The following is a 23791-nucleotide window of genomic DNA, read 5'->3' on the forward strand; positions in this document are numbered from 1 at the left end:
GAAGGACTGATACTCTGATAATTCGGCTACCTGATGTGAAGAACGGACTCACTGGAAAAGATCCTGATCCTGGGAAGGATTGAAGGCAGGAGGAGAAAGGCGTGACAGAAGATGAAATGGTTGGATGGCATCATCAACTCCATGGACATGAGTTTGAGCAAGCTCCAGGAGTTGGTGAAGGACAGGGAAGCCTGGAGTGCTGTGACCATAGGGTCACAAAGAGTCAGACACGACTGAGTGACTGAACTGAGCTTACCTAGGTATCCTGGATTCTTAGATTAATAATTTGGGATGATATGCATGTTTGAGATTCAACCATTTTGACTCATTCTGAGTTATATTTGAATCATTTTGAGTCATTCAGAGATGTGAAGACTGAATATTTTCCCAGTAAGAAATTCATTCTTGCAGAGTTGATGTGCAGAAGCTTGGCTCATCATGTTTTATAAAGAGGGGAGTAGTTTGCATTTGGATACAACAGAGGGCTTCCAAGGTGGCACTAGTGGTAAAGAATCCACGTGCCAATGTAGGAGACACCAGAGATGTAGCTTTTGGGTCAGGAATCCCTTGGAATAGGAAATGGCAACCCTTTCTAGTATTCTTGCCCGGAAAATTCCATAGACAGAGGAGCCTGGTAGGCTCCAGTCCTTGTGGTCTCAAAGAGTTGGACACAACTGAGCACACTTCCATACCTACACATAACATAGTGGATATTAAATATCTAGAGATTCCAGTAGACCAATTTTTTCAAAACAGAGAAATCTTCTGGAAAAAAAGGGTGCAAACACCAGTGTTTTTAAGTTTCCAACTGGGGACTGGGACAACATGGAGAGACCATGAGTTTAAGTCTCATAAGGTTTTGATGGATAGAAGTTTCTAATGCAAACAGTGTTGAAACCTATTGGATAATGAAGAGTTTTGCATCAGAAACAAGAGTGGTGCATGTGATCAAGGATGGTGGGAAAACAGGAAAGACACATAATTACATATTGTAGTACATGTGAACAGTGCTTAGAGGTTGAATATAATTCAGGAAATTTGGTAGATTCAGGCAAAGCCAGAAAGAATGTTGACAATTATTGTTAATAGAATACTATATCTCTCATGATATTTGGCCTGGCAAAATATGAGCTATCAAGACAATTAATGAAGCAGTTTTTTAAGGAATAGCAATGGACTTGATTTTGGAAATATTGGCATTATTGTATCATTTAGACACAATTTTCTAATAATTGAATACAACACAGCCATAAAAATGACTATGATTCATGACATTTAATTGACTAACAGTTACTTCAGTAGTATATATTCTGTTGTTTTTGTTTAGTCTTTCAGTCATGTATAACCCCATGGACTATAGCCTGCCAGGTTCCTCTGTTCATCTGATTTTCCCGGCAAGAATACTGGAGTGGTTTGCTATTTACTTTTCCAATATTCCAGATCACATGAATGCAAATATTTCTTTTCAGTATATGAAAGAAATTCTTTTAAAATCATACACATACACACACGCACACACACACAACGCAACACATGCACATAAAAATTTAATGTTTACTATATGACATATGAAAGATACTATTTCTTCCTAGTTTTTTGTAAAACAGGATGCTATTTTATTTGCTCTCCAAGATGAAATTTCTTATTTGATATTAGCCTAAGTTAGTTGATTGTACTTCATATGACGGTAAAAATTGCTAATAACCTTATATAACTGAATTTTTCCTATGAATAACCAAAGTCTATTGAAATATGCAGCTGTATTTTTAAAATGGATACATACAACTACTGATTTTACAATCACAGTACCTTAGCAGAATACAGATATAATTTCAACACTCTTTTGAGGCTGTCTCCCTAAATCTTTGAGGGATTGAAGTAAACTTGTTTATGGGACAATTCACTTCATCTGACTCCTGGAAAAGAGTTTATATTAACTTGAGAATTAATCCATGCGCTCTCTTTTTCTTCTTATTTCTTCTTATTCTTCAACTGCAACCTTTGACGAGCTAGCCCTCACAGGCCACTGTTGAAGACTTAAGAATGAAAACATAAAGGATGATTGTTTCTTATTAATAATACCTTATTTTTTCCTTCATTCTCCTTAAATTCAATTATTCAAATCATTGCCCAAATATCCTTCTAAAATTCTAACAGACCATACTCATGCATCTTCCAACACTCTCCTCAAAGTTCTTACCAAAGCTTGAAATTCTCCCTTCTTACTCTCTCACTTGCTCACAGAGGTCAAGACTCCAGGCTTTGGGTGATTCTTCTGCTATACCAAGCCTATTACTGCCTCGAGGCTTTTGCACTTGCTTATGTATCCTCTTCCACTCCACAGTCACATGATCATCTTGCTCCCTTCATTCACGTTTCTATCCAGTTGTCTTCTCAGAAAGGATTCTGACTCTTCAGAGTACCAATCCCTACCATTATTTCCATCTTGCTGTTTATCATGATTGTCCTAGCAATTAATTGATTCTATAATCAATTATTGATCTATTTTCTTTTCTCTTTCCTACTATAGTGTAAGTTCTATGAGGTTGAAATTTTTATAGGTATAGTACATTGCTATACCCCTAGTAACTTAAATAATATCTAATATAGAGAATATATCTGGGAATATATGGCTAAGTAAAAGGGACAGTAAGCTCTGTCCTGTGAGTTAAAAATGGTTAGTGGGGACAATAGGTAGTATATTGGTCTGCTAGGGATGCCTTAGCAAAATACCATTGACTGGGTGGTGTAAGCAACAGAAATTTATTCTCAGACTTCTGCACTTTCGAAGTCCAAGATCAAGATGCTAAAGAGTTTGCTTTCTAATGAAGACACTCTTCCTCGCTTACTGACAATTGCCTTCCTGCTGTGATCTCACATGGCATTTTCTCTGTGTGGGCAAACAGGGAGAGAAACTTGGAGTCTCTGAGTCTTTTTAAAAGGAGACCAGCCCAATGGGATAGGGACACCATTCTTATAATCTCACTTAAACATAATTATCTCCTAAAAGCCTTATCCCCAAATACAATCACAATTGCAGTTAAGATTTCAAAAAATAATTCTGAAGACAAAGAGTTTAGTCCATAACAGGTAGCAAAAAAAGATTTTTAAAAGAAAAGGAAAAATCGTATAAAGAAGGACATTTATTTAGTTGAAAGTTTGACATTTACCTTAGGGGGTGCTCTTCTAGGGTGTCCCAGGTGGTGCTAATGGTAAGGAATCCACCTGCCAATATGGAGAATCCCATTGACTGAGGAGCCTAGCAGGCTATATAAACAGGGTCACAAAGAGTCAGACATGACTGAAGCAACTTTGCATTCACGTATTGCTCTATTCCTCTATTATTCATTATGTTCTATTAACACTATACTAGATCAATAGCTAATCTGCTTGATTTCTTCTACACTAAATCTTTTTTTCATATTTTTACTCTATCATCATTTTTCTTTCTTATATTACCTGACTCAGAAGACTTTCCTACTGTTGAATTTTAGACATTAAATATTCTAACATATTTAATTTCATCTGAATTATAAATCATAATTACTTGAAAAGTGTGGCTTAATTTCTTTATTAAACTGCTTTTCTTGCAATTTACCATTTTTAGTTAAATACGGCAAATAACATGCTTGATGTGGATGGAGACTATTTCAAATTAAAAATTAAAATAAGAGATAAAAGCATAAACTTTCAGTTACATTATGGTTAAGGTCAGAGAATCTAGTGTATAATTGGAGACTATAGTTGCTAATATTATATTGTATAAGTGAAATTTGTTAAGAGAATATAACTTAAATATTCTCACACAGAAAAAGGAAATATGTAAGGCCATGGATTTGTTAATTAACCTGATGGAGGGGTGATTCTTTTCATAATTTATACATATATCAAATCATCATGTATATAGTTTAAATACCTTACGGTTGTATTTGTCAATTATACCACCATAAAAGTGGGAAAATATTTAAAAGCATATTAAAACTAAAATAATAAATGTGGGATGACTGGACTTGTGTTATATGTATACATGGAAGAGAAATATTAAGCAACTCAATGATTACCCATAGATTGCTCTCAGTTACATCAGATCTACCTGCTACAGCAGGAGACACAGGTTCAATCCCTGGTTTGGGAAGATCCCCTGGAGAAGGAAATGGCAACCCACTCCAGTATTCTTGCCTGGGAAATCCCATGGACAGAGGAACCTAGTGATCTATAGTCCATGGGGTCTCAAAGAGCCAGACATAATTTCGACAACTACAACATCAGATTTATGTCAAGAGAAAATGTATAAAGTTAAGCTTGTCTACATATGTCATTTTAAGCCCAAATTACAGTATAAAGGAGAAAAGAAAAAAATAATTTATAAAAGGATTGTAATTTGATATGTACATGTTGGACAAGACTCCACAAGAAATTATGATGAAGATCACAGATGCTCACACTTATAGAAGGTATCACTGTAAATGCAATAACCATGAATGCATTCTTACATAGACACTTTTTAACTGCATCTCAAGATTCATGGCATTAAAATATTTTTTGAAGTAGTGAATAGTTTTCAGTAAAGTTCCAATGAAACAAATTACACTTTCTCTCAATTTACACGGTGTTCGCATTCTTGGAAAGCTTATGGTGCGTAAAACTATGCAGAAAGCTTTTCTGTTTATGTATAAAATGAAATCATCTCTAAGCTAAAATAATTATAAAGAATTGCTTCACCTACATGACATTCTAAAGTCAAGTAAGACACAGTGTGATATTTAATTATACAGAACTGTCACAGACACTGCAGGAAAACATGATATCTGGCCCACAGTCATTGAATGTCAGTGGCACTCCTTAATCACTGTTACAACCTAAAACATCCTCAGACATTTGCAAATAATCTGCAGTAGAGTGTGGAATTGCATCTCTCTCTATCCCAGCAACTGAAAACTACTGAAACACAGTCGCTAAAGTATTCAAATCAACTTTCTCTTGTAGACCATACCAGTCTGTTGAAACACTCATTTCTAACAGTCTTGATTATAATTCTTAAATGCATTCATTCACACCAGTCCTCCATTCATTTAATTAAACACTTATTAAGAACATGATATTCTATTAATCCATAGGAATATTTTCGGAAAGATTAAAAAAAAAAAGGATAAAGCATGCAAACAAAAATAAGTTATTCTCTTAATGAGAGTTACAATCTAATTAAGTACAGAGATTCCTGGCCTGTAATTTTAATTAAAAGCCCTCAAAGCCTTTAATTTTAAAGCTCTCAAAGCAACAATTATTCAACATAGATCGCACTGTTTTTAGTTGCACTACTGACCCTCATCCCCTACCCTCATATCCCAAAGCCATCACCAAATAAATTCAAGGTGGCTGTAATGACAGTGGCTTCCAGGTTTTGGCTACTGTTGGTTGCAAGTAGACAGACCAGTAGAATAAAATGGGAGTTTTTTTTTTTTTTTTTTTTTTTAAGATTGATTGATTGATTTTTGTCTGCAATGGGTCTTCATTGCTACACACAGGTTTTCTTTAGTTACTACAAGTGGGGTCTACTCTTCGTTGCAGAGCATGGGCTTCTAATTGTGGTGGCTTCTCTTGTTGCAGAGTGTGGGCTCTAGGCACAAATGGGCTCAGTAGCTGTGGCTTGTGGACTTAGCTGTTCTGCGGCATGTGGAATCTTCCCAAACTAGTGATTGAACCCATGTCCCCTGGATTTGCAAGCAGATTCTTAACCACTGGACCACCAGGGAAGCTCAAAAGGGTAGATTTTTTTTAACTGAGTTATACTTAGGTTAAATTTAAATATAGTGAAATTCCCTGATTTAAAGCACACAGTTCTATGAATTTGTGTAAATAGATAGAGCCATGTTACCACCAAAATAAGCTACAGACTATTTCTTAAGCTCTTTAAATTCTCTCATGGCATTTGGCAATTAATCGTCTCTTCCAAAACCACTAGTTTGTTTTCTGTAGCTTTGATTTCGCCTGTTCCAGGAAGTCATGTAAATGGACTCATACATAATGTATCATTTTGCTCCTGGCTTCTTTCATTTAGCATTAGTCATTAGAGAATCATTCACGGTTTTGCATTTATCAGCAGTTAATTTTTTATTTGAGGTAGTATCACATTTTATACCTAGGAATGTGATTGTCAGAGTGGTAAGTGCGTATCTTGCTTTCTAAGAAATTGTTGAAGGTTTTACAAAGTGTTTGTACAATTTTGCACTCCCACTAACCATGTATGATGTACCTACCACATTGCTCCACATTTTTGCCAGGACATGGTCTTGTTAGTCTTAAATTTTGTTATTCTGATGAGTATTGTCATAATATTGTTGTTTTAATTTGCATTTTTCTGTTGACTAATATGCTAAGAATCTTTTCCTATGCTTATGGGCCATTTATACTTCTGCTTTAATGTAATATTTGATCAACTCTTTCCTTCATTTTTTAAAGTGGGTTCTTTATCTCATATTGAGTAGTAAGGGTTTTTAAATATTTCCAATACAAGTATGTTATAAAATACACATTTTGCAAATATATTCCTTCACTATGCATTTTGCTATTCATTTGGCTAACAGCATCTTTCAAAACCAGAAGATTTTAATTTTGGTGAAGCTAAATTTATCATCTTTTTGATTTGCGTGTGTGTGTCTTAATGCATATTTGCTTATTGCATGATCACAGAAATATTATTCTATGCTTTCTTCCATAAGAATTACAGTTTTAACTCCTACGTTTATGTTTATTATCCATTTTAAGTTAATATTTACTTGGCATGTGTTAATAGTCAAAATAGTACTAATTTTTCTTATTTTTATTGGTTTATGGACCACCATTTCGGAGAAGGCAATGGCACCCACTCCAGTACTCTTGCCTGGAAAATCCCATGGACGGAGGAGCCTGGTGGGCTGCAGTCCATGGGGTCTGGAAGAGTCCGACACGACTGAGCGACTTCACTTTCACTTTTCACTTTCCTGCATTGGAGAAGGAAATGGCAACCCACTCCAGTGTTCTTGCCTGGAGAATCCCAGGGAGGGGGAGCCTGGTGGGCTGCCGTCTATGGGGTCACACAGAGTCGGACACGACTGAAGTGACTTAACAGCAGCAGCAGCAGCAGCAGCATGGACTACCATTTAGTACAGCATCATTTGCTGAAAAGACTTATTCAATTGATTCTTCTTTCTCTTTGCAACAATGAATGGCCTATGTATATGTGGTCCACATATGAACTATTTATTCCGTTTCATTTAACTGTGTGGATACCCTCTCCCTCAAACCACATTATTTTGATTATTACAGGCTCACAGTAAGCATGTAATTAAGTACATTAAGTATACTTTATTTATATAGTTAGTTCTTTTTCAGAATTACTTGGCCATTCTGGGTCCTTTTAGCATATACGTTTTAAAATAAGCTTGTGTGTAGACATAATGAATTGCATTGATTGATTTTCAAATGACAGCTAGTGTTATTTCAATCTTCTATAATTGTGCTAATCATCAGTTACTGAGAGAAAGTTGTATAGGTCCCAACTATAGTTTTAGATTTTTTATTTTTCATTTAATTTCAATCAGGTGTTGCTTCAGAAGCCTTGAAACTCTGTTGTTAGATATATACTCATTTAGAATTGTCTTTCTGCAGAATTTGTCTCCTACCTCTGAAGCTTCCTTTTTCTGAAATTAGTTTATCCACTCCAGTTTTTTTTTAAATGTTTGTCTCTTCACATTAACTTCCCTGTGCTTTCACATTCAATGTGAGTTTCTTATAGATAGCATCCAATTAAGTTTTAATTTAATTCAGCAACTTCTACTTTTTAACTGGAGCATTTGGACCACTAAGTACTTTAGTTCATGGATGAAAATAGTTTAGTGTAATGATGAATACAGTTGTATATAAGCATCTTGTTATTTTCTATTTTTCCAGTGTGTACTTTGATTTTTCTTCTTTGTTTCTCTTCCTTCCAACTATTTAGACTATTTCTTTTATTTCAGATTGTCTCCACTACTTTCTTTTTTTTTAATTTTTATTTTTACTTTATTTTACCTTACAACACTGTATTGATTTTGCCATACAAACACTATGGAGAACAGTGTGGAGATTCCTTAAAAAATTGCAAATAGAACTGCCTTATGACCCAGCAATCCCACTGCTGGGCATACACACCGAGGAAACCAGAATTAAAAGAGACACTACTTTCTTTTGAGTTAAATTTCTTTATTTTATTTTTGCAAATTGTCTACCTTTTCCTCCAGACATGTGAAGGCATTTCTCAGTTATTTCACAATTCCATATCTGGGCTTTCCTTAAGTGTCTAATCAATTGGTTTTATTGCTTCTTTGTGTACCTCATTTTTTTTTTCATGATTTTTGTACATCAGAGACCAAGATAGTTTTCTTGCGCTGAAATGAACACATTTCTTTCCGGTCTCAGTGCAATATTACTGTGGATTCAATCCACCTCCTAAGTAGTTGAGCTGGATTTGGGTCCAGTTGTTGCTTTCATCATATTTAGTGGCTTTAAATTTCACCAGTATATTATTGCCGCAATTCTCAGACATTTTAATGAGTTCAAATTATTCAGGATAAAATTTAAAAACCTACTTGATCTAAGGGATCCAGGTCTCTCTGTCTTCTACATTCTTCAACCTTTAACCTGTATTCTCTAAGTTTTGTAATCAGGATAAGCTCTCCAGTGTTTTCAGACCCTGTTACTGCTTCTGTCTTCTAGGACTGTTCACAATGGGCAATACTGTATTTCTTTTTTGCTTACCTTATTATTTTTTACTCCCTTACTGAATTATAATTTCCATGAGTGCTTAATACAGTCTGACATATTATGTGTTCCCAGTGAATATATTTTTAAAAAATAACAAATGAACTTTAACAAGAAGCAAACACACCAATTAAATTAAGACTAGATGTTAATTAGGAGGGTAATGGAATTACCTAGAACATGTGTGCAATACTGAATAATTTAAGACCTATAAAGTTATTTTACATATGATTTTCTAGTTTAAAATATTATTATATTTGGTGAATTTCCTTAAAGTATGCTAAAGCCAATAGAATTAAATATAATAGATTTTGCTATAAAAGTGGCCTGTTCTGTTTAGTGAAGTGCAATTTCTCTGACTTAAAATGATGGCTGATGGCCTCTGTGTACAAATTCAATATTTAATCTAATTGTATAAATAGAAGCATACCATTAATTCATCCATGTGGGATTTAAATTAGTTACTCTGAAATTTATCCCACATACCTACCCACTTTTTAAACTGTTACTGTGAAAATAAAAACTAAAAAAAAAAAAAAAAATGGAAGATACTAGTTTCAACCACTATGATCTTCTTCAAAAACTGTACATGTTCTTTTTCTTTTGTTTCAACTCATAATGTTTAGCTTGATAGGGTAAGCCTGTTCATATTAGAGAAAATGTAAGATAATTATAATGTAACTGTATGGTACCAGAAAGTGTCATTTTCACATTAGTGTAACATATTTTAAGAATGCTGCTGCCGCTGCTGCTAAGTCGCTTCAGTCATGTCCGAGTCTGTGTGACGCCATAGACAGCAGCCCACCAGGCTCCCTGTCCCTGGCAAGAACACTGGCATGGGTTGCCATTTCCTCCTCCAATGCATGAAAGTGAAAAGTGAAAGTGAAGCTGCTCAGTCATGTCTGACTCTTAGCGACCCCATGGACTGCAGCCTACCAGGCTCCTCCGCCCATGGGATTTTCCAGGCAGGAGTACTGGAGTGGGATGCCATTGCCTTCTCCGATTTTAAGAGTAGTTTTTAAATATTTCTAAAACTATCAATTTTCATATATTTACTAAATAATCACAGAATTATTAAGAGGTTTCAGTATGCTATAGAATGTATAGTTCAATTTAAGATCCATATGATTATTTGCATGTGTATTCAATTAGCATAAATTTTTAATTAGACCTTAAATCTTCAAATTTTCTTTTAAAAGTTTGACTAACAATAAGTTGAAAACAAAATGATGATTTTGCTTAATGAAAAATAACTGTAACATACATGTAGATAATCAGGAATTATAAAATCTTCAGATGCATCTTCCTGACTATTTTGAATTTGGAAGTTAAAGAAATTTGCATAAATGGGGAGAAAAAAGAGATAGAAAAATTGGGGGAAATTTTTTTCTAAATTGTGTATTTTAACAAATATAAAATACAATGGGGAAAGAGAAGCTAAAGAAAATAATTTTTTCTACATTGTGGGATGAAAGTGAAAGTGTTAGTCATGCACTTGTGTCCAACCCTTTGGGACCCCATGGCCTGTAGTCTGCCAGATTCCTCTGTTCTTGGAATTTGTCAAGCAAGAATACTGGAGTGGGTTGCCATTCCCTTTCCTGGGTATCTTCCCAATCCAGGGATTGAATCTAGGGCTCTTGAATTGCAGGCAAATTCTTTACCATCTGAACCACCAGGGAAGCCCTATTATTTCTGAAGTAAAATTCAGTGTGTCTATGGTTCCATATGGCAGAAAGCAAAGAAGAACTAAAGAGCCTCTTGATGAAAGTGGATAGGGAGAGAGTGAAAAAGCTGGCTTAAAACTCAACATTCAAGAAACTAAAATCATGGTAACCAGTCCCATCATTTCATGGCAAATAGATGGAGAAACAGTGGAAACAGTGTCAGACTTTATTTTTGGGGATTCCAAAATCACTGCAGATGATGATTGCAGTCATGAAATTAAAAGACGCTTACTCCTTGGAAGGAAAGTTATGACCAACCTAGATAGCATATTCAAAAGCAGAGATATCACTTGCCAACAAAGGTCCGTCTAGTCAAGGCTATGGTTTTCCAGTGGTCATGTATGGATGTGACAGCTAGACTGTGAAGAAAGCTGAGTGCCGAAGGATTGATGGTTTTGAACTGTGGTGTTGGAGAAGACTCTTGAGAGTCCCTGGGACTGCAAGAAGATCCAACCAGTCCATCCTAAAGGAAATCAGTCCTGAATATTCACTGGAAGGACTGATGCTGAAGCCAAAGCTCCAATACTTTGGCCACCTCATGCAAAGAACTGACTCACTGGAAAAGACCCTGAAAGACTGAAGGCAGGAGGATAAGGAGATGACAGAAAATGAGATGGTTGGATGGCATCACTGACTCGATGGACATGAGTTTGAGCAATTGCCAGGAGTTGGTGATGGAAGCCTGGAGTGCTGCTGTCCACGGGGACTGCAAAGAGTTGGACATGACTGAGAGACTGAACTGAAGTAATGGTTCCATATATCAGTAAAGTTCATAAAAATAACTGTTAAAATGACTGTAAAATGACAAAGAAGCAGCCTAGTAACATATTTAGCCATGCTGCTTAGAAGTTTATCAGCATCTTTGCTTCTTTCAAGTGGGAAAGCTACAAAATCTCACAGCCCATCATGTTACTTCATCACTGTAAAGCGGCAGGTGGCAAAGAAAAAATTCAGCTGGTCAACAGTACACTAGCTTATCATGTCCAGAGTATCCATATGATCACTACACCATGATTATATATTATCATTTTATGCATTGTATAATGTATAGCATGCATGCTGTTGTTTCAGTCATATTTGAATCTTTGCGACCCAATGGACTATTGCCCACCAGCCTCCTCCCTCCATGGGATTCACCAGGCAAGAATACTGAAGTGGGTTGCCATTTCCTTCTGCAAGGGATCTTCCTGACCCAGGGATTGAACCCATGTCACTTATCTCTCCTGCACTGACAGGTAGGTTCTTTACTACTAGTGCTACCTGGGGAGCCCATATAATGTATTATATTCCACTAAATTGTAAAATACCCATTATCTATCTGCTACAGATTGAATGTTTAGATTCCCATATTCATATGTTGAAATCTAATACCCAGTGTAATTACATTACAACTTACCCAGTGTAATGACTTTTGGAGATGGGGCCTTTGGGGGGTGATGAGGTCATGAGAACAAAACCCTCTTGAATGGGACTATTGCCCTTATAAAATAGACCCCACAAAGATTCGTTACCCCTCCTCTATGTAACACTACAGAAAAAAGACTATCTGTGAACTAGGAAACAGATTCTCCAAATACCAAACATCAAATATGCCAGCTCCTCGATGCCTTGATGTTGGACTTTTTAGCCTCTAGATCCATGAGAAATGAATTTCTGTTGTTTAAAAACCATAGTATCTATAATATATTGTTATAGCAACCAGAATGAACTAAGGCAATATCATGTAACATTGTGTGTTCTACATAATCCTATAATTATATCCTAAAGTAGGAAATGACAACCCACTCCAGTATTCTTGTCAGGATAATCCCATGGACAGAGGAGCCTGGTGAGCTGTAGTCCTTGGGGTCTCATAGAGTGGGACCAATTGAACACAGCACACACATAATTATATATCAGTATGAAATTTATTATATGTTCTTCTTATAATTATATTTATATTATAATCACTCCAGATAGACATCACTTGTTTGCAAACTCACTGCATTCCCTTAGCAAAATCATAACACTGATTACATCTGAATTCCCACCTGCCCTGGGTATATATGACGATGTCCTAAACATAGATGCATATAAATATGTAAAAATGCTGACTGGTTCCACTTTGAATTCATGATAACTAATGTGAATTGAGTACTTAATCCTGTTTCCCTGGTTTATTTACTCTTGAAGACCTGAAATATCTATCCATGGGTTTTCTTCTATCTTCCTACTTCTAACACCTACTCCACATCTTCAATCTTGAGGACTTTGCTTTCTTTTCAACTGAGAAAATTTTAAAGACAGAATGAAAACTTTCATTTGTGCATCTACAAACATGGATATTTATACAGTCTATTCAGATTCCCTTCTTATTGCTCTGAATGTACTATGAATCCATTCCTCTGTCCAAAATAATTTTAGCCTGGGATCCTGATGTCAGTGGATAGAATTTCTACAGTTTATAAAGCTGGGGGGAGCAAACTAACCTATGTTTTTATTTTCAATAACAAAAATTATAAATTTAGATTACAATTACAGGCAAAAAAAATATGGTTATACAATATTAGCAGATTTGTTTTGTGCTGTTCTCAGGCTTCCCTGGTAGCTCAGATGGTAAAGAATCCACCTGAAATGCATGAGATCTGGGTTGAATCCCTGGGTCAGGAAGATCCTCTGGAGAAGGAAATGTCTATCCACTCCAGTATTCTTGCCTGGAGAATCCCTAGACAGAGGAAACTTGCGGACTACTGTTCATAAGTTCACAAAGAGCCTGACATGACTGAAGCAACTTATTTATCGTGCACACACGTTCTCAGCCTATGTCCTGGTTGGACTTGCCCTGTGGTTATTATGACTGCAAGACATCCTTTAGCAATAGCCATCAGGAAACTTTGGAATATAAAAGTTTACAGCTTATAAGACCTGGAAATTACATAGCACACCTTGGGCTGCACAGCAAAGTTATGAGGGGATAGAGTGTAAATAGGTTTTTTGGGGGTTAGGGGATGGCACCTTGGATTTATGGGGCTTACTGTTTATTGGTAAATTTAAAGCATCATTGGGGGAATTTAAACCTAGAGAAGGGAAAAAACAAGTGGGCCAAATGGTCAGTTATTGAAATCAACCAAGATCTCTAAAGCAAAAGAGCTTCAGTGCGAGGCGGCCTGGCTCTTTCTGTGACTCAAAAATTATTTATTCAGGACAGCCTTCTTGAAGTGCATGCCCCTGTAATCAAAGCTATGTTATGTACTTGCCTACATATGTACTTGCACTTATGTTATGTACTTGCATTGTAACATGCACATACACAAACAAAACAGAAAAAAACAACCCACCAAACCAACAACATTCAGGGTTTATACCATAAGGCCTACAACATTATCTCCAATGTTTTCATATTGTCTTTTAAGTGGTGCAAGTATCCTGAACTTTCCTGTCTCCTGAACTGTAAGGAATAAATTTCTTTTGTTTATAAACCACCTGCTGCTGCTGCTAAGTCACTTCAGTTGTGTCTGACTTTGTGAAACCCCATAGATGGCAGCCCACCCGGCTCCCTGTCCCTGGGATTCTCCAGGCAAGAACACTGGAGTGGGTTGCCATTTCCTTCTCCAGCAAATGAAAGTGAAAAGTGAAAGTGAAGTCTCCCAGTCATGTCCGACTCTTCACGACCCCATGAACCGCAGCCTACCAGGCTCTTCCATCCATGGGATTTTCCAGGCACTTAGTCCATGGTATTTTGCTATAACTACCCAAAGGGATGAAGATAATTATGTCTTTTACAATTATTGCTATCAGTGCAGTTGTTCAGGTATCATTTAAACCAAGGAAAAGTAATCTTCATATATATATGCCTTTAAAATAGTAAGTTTAAGATTACTTTATCTGTATTATATAATACATAAATAATAAACATATATTATCATCACAAAATATTTTGATGACAACATTTAATTATAATTGCTTTATAATCCTAGGCTTTTTAAAATCCTAGAATTCATTTTATACATTTAGGACTTATTCATGATAAGAAGCCCATAGACATTCATAGAGTTTCAACAGAGTTCATAGAACACACAAATACACACACATTAAATATTTTGATCTACATTCATAAGCCACTCTTCCCAATTGTCCACTCCACTTCATTCCATCCATGCATTCAAGGACATCCCTTAGTGGATCTCTGTTTTGTTGTATTAATATTTGTTATGTCACATTCCCATCAGCTGGCCATTATTTCTATTTCTAAAGAAAGAGAGAAAAGAAAAAGCAAACTCTTTTTCTTGATGAGTATTTCACACTCTTAGAACTCTTGCCTGGAGAATCCCATGGACGGAGGAGCCTGGTAGGCTGCAGTCCATGGGGTCGCAAAGAGTTGGACACGACTGAGTGACTTCACTTTCACTTTTCACTTTCCTGCATTGGAGAAGGAAATGGCAACCCACTCCAGTGTTCTTTCCTGGAGAATCCCAGGGATGGGGGAGCCTGGTGGGCTGCTGTCTATGGGGTCGCACAGAGTCAGACATGACTGAAGCAACTTAGCAGCAGCAGCATAAGACTATGTCAGAGCTGAAAATACAATCTTTGAAATAAATGTAGCTCACTTCAATGGCACTATAATTAATAATATGCCATTACAAACTACTACAAAAAAATAAACAAAACAAATGCTAAACTGGAGAGGCGAGACCTTTCCTTGTCAAATCAAGTTATGGATAGTAACTTTGAAGCTGAGTGGAGACACGGGACTGAATGAATAAGAATTTTAGAGTTTGCTAGAGACACAGAATAAGTCACAAAGAAATGAATAAAAAGGAGATGGGCTCTAACCAAGCTTTGAAGAACCCTCATATTTAAAATATAAATTGAGAAAAAGATGACAACTAAGTGACTGATAAACATAGGTGGAAAAAAGGAAAGGAAGTGAATGTTTTCCCCTATAATTAGTATAAACTTTACCTGTCCCATGGGAAATAGATGGGGAAACAGTGGAAACAGTGTTATTTTTGGGGACTCCAAAATCACTGCAGATGGTGACTGCAGCCATGAAATTAAAAGATACTTGCTCCTTGGGAGGAAAGGTATGACCAACCTAGATAGCATATTCAAAAGCAGAGATATTACTTTGCCAACAAAGGACCGTCTAGTCAAGGCTATGGTTTTTCCTGTGGTCATGTATGGATGTGAGAGTTGGACTGTGAAGAAGGCTGAGCGCCGAAGAATTGATGCTTTTGAACTGTGGTGTTGGAGAAGACTCTTGAGAGTCCCTTGGACTGCAAGGAGATTCAACCAGTCCCTTAGGATGCTAAGGGAGATCAGTCCAGGGTGTTCACTGGAAGGACTGATGCTAAAACTGAAACTCCAGTACTTTGGCCACCTCATGCAAAGAGTTGATTCATTGGAAAAGACCCTTATGCTGGGAGGGATTGGAGGCAGGAGGAGAAGGGGACGACAGAGGATGAGATGGCTTGATGGCATCACCGAGTCGATGGACATGAGTGAACTCCAGGAGTTGGTGATGGACAGGGAGGCCTGGTGTGCTGTGATTCTTGGGGTCTCAAAGAGTCAGACAGGACTGAGTGACTGAACTGAACTGATACCCTATCTTTACAGTCTACTGTTTATTGGGCAGTAAACAAAGGAGCAGGAAGAGAGCATCGATACAATATTACAGGAAAATTCAGCTTGGTTAGTGCATCAATCAATTGTTCTATTTTGTAATAAATGTAACAAAAGTCACTAATGTAGTTTCATATTTTTTTCAAGCATGTTAGTCATATAGTAGCCAATCACAGAGACAGTGAGATACTCTCTTTGGCTGTAGATTTGCATTTTCAATTTTTGAATTTTCTATTCTTATGACTCAATGGGGCTACTCATGTCTGTCATAGTACCACAGACTGATGGCTTAAAATTGATTTTTCACAGTTTTGGAGGCTACAAGGTTCAAGATAAAGTTGCTGGCAAAGTCAGCTTCCAATGACAATCTGCCTCCTGGCTCACAGATGTCCTTCTTCTTGCTGTGTCCTCAGGTAGCAGCAGAGGTGAGGGATGTCTCTGGGGTCTCTTTAATAAGGGCCCCAATGCTATATAGGAGGGCTCTATTCTCATGACCTAATCATCTCCCAAAGATCCCACTTCCAAATAACATCACACTGGGAACTAGAATTCAAGTTATGGGTTGGCGAGCAGGGGGACACCAACACTGAACCTATTATAATGTTCTAGCTAAGTGTCCTTTAATCTTTTTTCTATTAGAGTATAGTTGCTTTACAATGTTGTGTTAGTTTCTGCTGTACATCAAAGCGTATCAGCTACATATATATACATGTGTATATATATATATATATGTATATATATGAAGGCATCCCCTCTTCTTTGGATGTCCTTCCATTTAGGTCACCGCAGAGCATTGAGTAGACTTCCCTGAGCTATACAGTAGGTTCTCATCAGTTATCTATTTTATACATAGTATCAATCGCGGATAAACCTAGAGACTGCCATACAGAGGGAAGTATGTCAGAATGGTTGACTTTATCAAGAGTAAACTATTGATACTGTAGTTGCAATGATACCAGAAGTAATACAGATATGCATAAGACATTTGGGTTGTCTATACAGTTTTTAGTGATTCATTCCTTTTGGGAGTTACCAACCTTCTGCAAGTTTCCATTTCAAGCATATAGTGGGAGCAACATATGTGCTCTATATAACCACCTCATGACCACACGTAGGAACATACATAGGAAGGGGACCAACACTGAGACACTCGAGCTTTTCCCAAGGTCGAGACTGCACAGTAAATTCAGGATTTGATGCCAAATATGTGCTACAAAGGTAGACAAGATGTTGAAAGTGATAATCAATAAAAGAGATTGTTGGATTCAGAAATATGCCAACTAACTTCCTGAGCCAGCAACAAAATTGATATTTTGAAGAAGGAACAGAGGTACTTTGCTCATCAAATATGAAGTTCTAACACCAAAAAACAGTAATTAAGACACTGTGTTGCTGACACAGGGGAAAATCATCAATGAAACAAAGCAAGAAGGCCTATTCAGAACCATCCATGTATGGAAATTAGATATAGTATATGACACAAGCATAATAATATAATAAACTCTTCAGTAATTGGTTTTGAGCAACAAGTTATTCTTTAAAAAAAAATACCTCCTACAAAAACAATATCAATTCAATTTAGCATAAATATATGCTGCTAAGTCACTTCAGTCATGTCCGACTCTGTGTGACCCCATAGATGGCAGCCCACCAGGCTCCCCCGTCCCTGGGATTCTCCAGGCAAGAACACTGGAGTGGGTTGCCATTTCCTTCTCCAATACGTGAAAGTGAAAATTGAAAATGAAGTCGCTCAGTCGTGTCCGACCCTCAGCGATTCCATGGACTGCAGCATTCCAGGCTTCTCCGTCCATGGGATTTTCCAGGCAGGAGTACTGGAGTGGGGTGCCATTGCCTTCTCCGAGCATAAATATATAAATAAAAATATTTTACCTCACTTAGGAAAAATGTCAAAGAATATCTCTGATTAGCCTTGGGTAGGATAAGATTTATACAGGAACAAAATGTACAAGTTAAAAAGTAAAGTTTAATAAATTTGACTACATTAAAATTTGATTACATTGAATGACACTATAAATATGTTAATGGACAAGCCAAATGTAAAATAAATAATTTTTCAAACACAAATAATCAAGGGAGTATATAAAGAATTGAAATAAATATATGCATTCTTATTGAAAATGAGGAAAAGAAAGAGAACTCACTAAAGAATGGGAGAATTCATAGAAGAAGAAACTGAATGATTAATATGTGAGAAGATGTTCAAACTTTCTAATATTCAGGGAAATGCAAATTAAAATAATATCCCATTCCACACCAATAAGGTATATAAAATTTTAAAAGCCTGACAATATCAAGAACCATTGAGACTATGAAAAGAAACTTCTAATGTGTCATTCTTGAGCAATGCTGAAAATGTGACTGTCCTAAAATCTGAGGGAGGGGAAGAAAGACATAAATATCTTTAGACTAATTATAAAACAAAATGACCCACAGACAACATATGCTAACTCAGTTTCTAGGGCCTTTGAACTAGCAAATGATGCTATGAAATAGATTTCTTTTAAAAATATTTATTTCCATTTGTAGTTAAAACTCTCTCAGAGATTATACAAAAACTTCTTCAAATTTTTCCAAAAGAAAGATTTGCCACAAGTATTTTATTTAAATAGAAAGAAAGAATCTCACATGCATGAAACCCCAGTTTGCTGCAGACCCTAAAGAGATGCAAAGTTTCCAAAACTTTGAGCAGTGATAGTACCTGAAAAGTAAGAATCTGGCTGCTATGAAGACGTAGAATCTGGCTGCTATGAGGACGTAGAATCTGGCTGCTATGAGGATGTCTCTGCTCTTCTGTGTGAGAGGGCACATTGCACAAATTTTTGAAAATGCATTTTGCCAGGATGATCCTGAAAGTTCAATTACTCAAGACCTTGATAACATGGGCAAGTTTGAATCTTCCCCTCTCACTGAACATTCTGCTTTATTGTCCAATCTCCTGGTTCTGCCCGTAGTGGTAGATGTTTTGAAAGGGTTGTACCTTAGCTTTCTTATTAGCAATCAAACACATTTCATGGCTCCACTTCCCTGTGAAACCATAAAATCCATAATTCTATACAAAATCCCACCCCTCACTTTCAAAGCCATATTACCAACTGTTGGACATCACCAGTTGTAGGTCTGCTCTTTGGATTGCTCAACTGAACCTCTAAGACAATGGAAATGTTTTCTGTGTCCATTGTTAGCATAGCCGCTAGCCTCAGGTGGTTAGTGAATCTTTACAATGTAGCTATAGCAACGGAGCAACTGAATTCATTTTATTTTAATTATAATTTAAATAACCACATGTGGCTATTGGCTTTGGTATTGGGAAGCTTAATGCACCCAAAGCACAAAAGGCACTCTATAATGTTTCGATTGTTGAGAATAAATTTCTCCAATTCCCCTCAGCAGTGTGTATAACACACACACACACACACACACACATATGTATATATTGATAGCTTTGTCAGTTATCCCCAGGAAATGCCTACTCAGTCTTTTTATCTTCAAATGGTATAAAATAACAATTGACAGAAATGCTCTACAAAAATCAATTCATATTACCTTGTCTTTTAACAAAATTTATCTTTTAACATTTTATATTGATTGTGTGAATCCTATTTTGCTTTACTTCAAGACCTGGAGCTGTGCTGCATTAAATTTTCCTCCTTTATAAGCACCTCCAGTTTAGTTCAGTCTCTCAGTCCTGTCTGACTCTTTGCGACCTCATGAATTGCAGCATGCCAGGCCTCCCGGTCCCATCACTTCATGGGAAATAGATGAGGAAACAGTGAAAACAGTGTCAGACTTTATTTTTTGGGCTCCAAAATCCCTGCAGATGGTGATTGTAGCCATGAAATTAAAACATACTTACTCCTTGGAAGAAAAGTTATGACCAACCTAGATAGCATACTCAAAAGCAGAGACATTACTTTGCCGACTAAGGTCCATCTAGTCAAGGCTATGGTTTTTCCTGTGGTTATGTATGGATGTGAGAGTTGGACTGTGAAGAAGGCTGAGCACTGAAGAATTGATGCTTTTGAACTGTGGTGTTGGAGAAGACTCTTGAGAGTCCCTTGGACTGCAAAGAGATCCAACCAGTCCATTCTGAAGGAGATCAGCCCTGGGATTTCTTTGGAAGGAATGATGCTAAAGCTGAAACTCCAGTACTTTGGCCACCTCATGCGAAGAGTTGACTCATTGGAAAAGACTCTGATGCTGGGAGGGATTGGGGGCAGGAGGAGAAGGGGACGACGGAGGATGAGATGGCTGGATGGCATTACGGACTCGATGGACATGAGTCTGAGTGAACTCCGGGAGATAGTGATGAACAGGGAGGCCTGGTGTGCTGCGATTCATGGGGTCGCAAAGAGTCGGACACGACTGAGTGACTGACCTGACCTGACCTGAGGCCTCCCTGTCCATGACCAATTCCCAGAGTTCACTCAAACTCAGTCCATCAAGTCGGTGACGCCATTCAGCCATTTTAGCCTAATGCAAACAAACTTATGCAGAGTCCAACTCTCAAACCAAAATTCTAATCATTTCCAAAGGTAAAATAAAGGCTATGCTCTACCAAAAGTGAGCACATAATTTCTTGATGCGTGATTAGTTTTCTCTGCAGGTAGATGATAGAGTAGAAAATTACAAAAATCAATTAGCTATTGTTTGTGAATGGATAATTATAGACTGGCTGCCTTGAAATTGTTCAGGCAAGAAAAAAATTAAATGAAAAACATGTTGCTCCATTTTAAAACAAAATGTTAGGATGAAAGCTGGCTGAGAGGAAAACTGAACCATAATAGAGTGGTTACTATCCATGAATATATATGAAGTACTATTGTTACTGTTAGTCTGCATAATGAATGACTTGTCTTTAATTTTTCATTTTAAATAGAAGTTTCTTACAATTTAACAACATACAGAACATTGACAATTGTTAATATTCTCTACTAATCCTGTCACAAATAATGTTAATATTCTCACATTACAGGTGAGAATTAAGAATAATATTTCCAAGGTTATCTTTATAATATCAATTGGATCAAAATCAGAAATGATTTGTTTAGATATTAAAATAATAAATATCTTTAAAATATTTAATTAGTTAGACATTAAAAGAATAAAAAAATTAACAGTGGTTCTTTAGAGCCAACCGATGTGTTCAGGGCATCCTTTCCCTTTTCCTCAGATTTCTTCAGACCTGCTTTCATGGGCCACTTAGGGCACAGAACTTTTCCTTCAAATTCATAAATGTAAAAAGTACAATCATAAAATATAACTCATAACAATATATGGTTTTTAATAGGTTATAAACTCAGATCCAAACTCAAATACTCTAAACACACTTACCTACCCTCCCAAAAATAAATTACATAAACCTACAAATGAAAAGGCTAACTGCTCCACATACATAAATTTTCTCTTCCCTTTCTTTCTTACGATTGGAGCTATTTAAAAATAAAATGGATCATCTAAAATGTTAGTAAGTTCCTCTCCTTAGATAATTTGAAGTTAAATCAGGACAACTGCAACACCAACTGTTGAAATGGGAACTAAGCAGATGCCAGGGAAATTAATTATTACTTCCTACCTTCTTTATAATCTCAATGATCTATGAGTTTTCCCAATTCCATGTTTTGACAAGCCAGAAAGTTTAAAAATGAACAATTGGAGTTTACTGGTGTACTTTTATTTCTTACCAAAATTCCAAACTAAGAAATATGAAAACAAGGAAAAGCAACTATGAATACCAAAAACCAAGGTGCAGAGCAGTCAAAATAGTCAAAACATAAACTTGCAAAGAATTCTATCAGATGCAGTGAAAATGGAACCAAGTATAGAAAGTTGCTCCCTCAAAGAGTGGTAAAACTTTGGGGAAAAAAAGTTTATGTTCTCTAGATGGGCTCTCTTGTGTTGTATTCTGAGTTCTGTTATCTTCATCAAATAAATTGAGAAAATTAAAGTAAAAAGTCTTATATTGCCTGCACAGTTATTATGCTACTTATATTAGATACCACTTGGAAGTTAATTATATTATTTTCTAAAATTATCTGTACCTGGTAAATTTAGGCTCTAATCCATTAACAACTGTTGGGTATATATTTATTAGACTAGCAAAATATTTTGCTTTCAATTATGTTTCTATAGACTTTATTTACTGGGAAGCAAGTTCACAACAAAATTGGGAGGAAGATACAAAGATTTCCCATAAATCCCCTCCCCTCAAAGAGATACAGCCTTTCTCATCAGAGTGGTACATTTCATATAACTGATGAACCTATATTGGCACATCATAATTGCATAAAGTACCTAATTTTTCTTAGGGTTTATTCTTGGTGTTATATATATTCTATAGGTTTGTGTTTTTCTCTCTTTGTTGATTTCCTTTAAGATTGGCTGGTTTGATCTTCCCTGGTGCCTCAGATGGTAAAGAATCTGTCTGTCATGCAAAATATCTGAGTTTGATCCCCTAAGAAAGGGAATGGTTACCCGCTCCAGTATTTTTGCCTGCAGAATTCCATGGTCAGAGAAGCCTGGAAGGCTACCGTCCGTGGGATTGCAAATAGTTGGACATGACTGAATGACTAACACTACACCTTACTACCACATTACTGAAGTTCTAATTACTGCCATTTTTTTCAACTTGTTATGTCTGGGTATAAGGAAAAATTACAAGGGAGACTTTCCTGATGGTCCAGTGGTTAAGAATCTACCTTGCAATACAGGGGACATGGGCTTGATCCTTTGTCAGAGAACTAAGATCCCATATACCCTGGGGCTACTGAACCCACAAACAACAAACAACAACAAAGGAAGGTGTAGGGGGAAAGAAAGTGTTCTAGGATCCTATGATCTAAGTCTGTCTTTAGCTGAACCTACATCTCTGGATGATAAACTTCCCAAGTGTTTCTCAGGTGTTTCTCATCTCTTGAGTGAGAAAAGATAGCTACCATGAGCTGGATTCATTTTCTTTCACCTATATCAATGGGGAAACAACAGAAAGAGTGAGAGAATTTATATTTTGTGGTTCCAAAATCACTGCAGGTGGTGACTATAGCCATGAAATTAAAAGACGCTTGCTCCTTGGAAGAAAGGCTTATGACCAACCTACACAGCATGTTAAAAAGCAGAGATATTACTTTACCAAGAAAGGTCCATCTATTCAAAGCTATGGCTTTCCAGTAGTCAGGTATGGATGTGAGAATTGGACTATAACGAAAGCTGAGTGCCGAAAAATTGATGCTTTTGAACTGTGGTGTTGGAAAAGACTCTTGAGAGTCCCTTGGACTGCCAGGAAATCCAACCAGTCAACCTTAAAGGAAATCAGTCTTGAATATTCACTGGAAGCTGAACTGATGCTGAAGCTGAAACTCCAGTACTGATGTGAAGAACCGACTCATTTGAAAACACCCTGATGCTGGGAAGGATTGAAGATGGGAGGGGAAGGGGATAACAGCAGATGAGATGGTTGGATGGCATCACTGATATGACAGATATGAGTTTGAGTAAACTCCCCGAGTTGCTGACAGACAGGGAAGCCTGGCGTGCTGCAGTCCATGGGGTTGCAATGAGTCGGACACACTGAGCGAGTGAACTGAACTAATATCAATTACCCACTCAAGTATTCTGGCCTGAAGAATTTCATGGCCTGTATAATACATGGGGTCACAAAGAGTCAGACACGA

The sequence above is a fragment of the Ovis aries genome, chromosome 25 (assembly GCF_016772045.2).
Source record: "Ovis aries strain OAR_USU_Benz2616 breed Rambouillet chromosome 25, ARS-UI_Ramb_v3.0, whole genome shotgun sequence".
Lineage (NCBI taxonomy): Eukaryota > Metazoa > Chordata > Mammalia > Artiodactyla > Bovidae > Ovis > Ovis aries.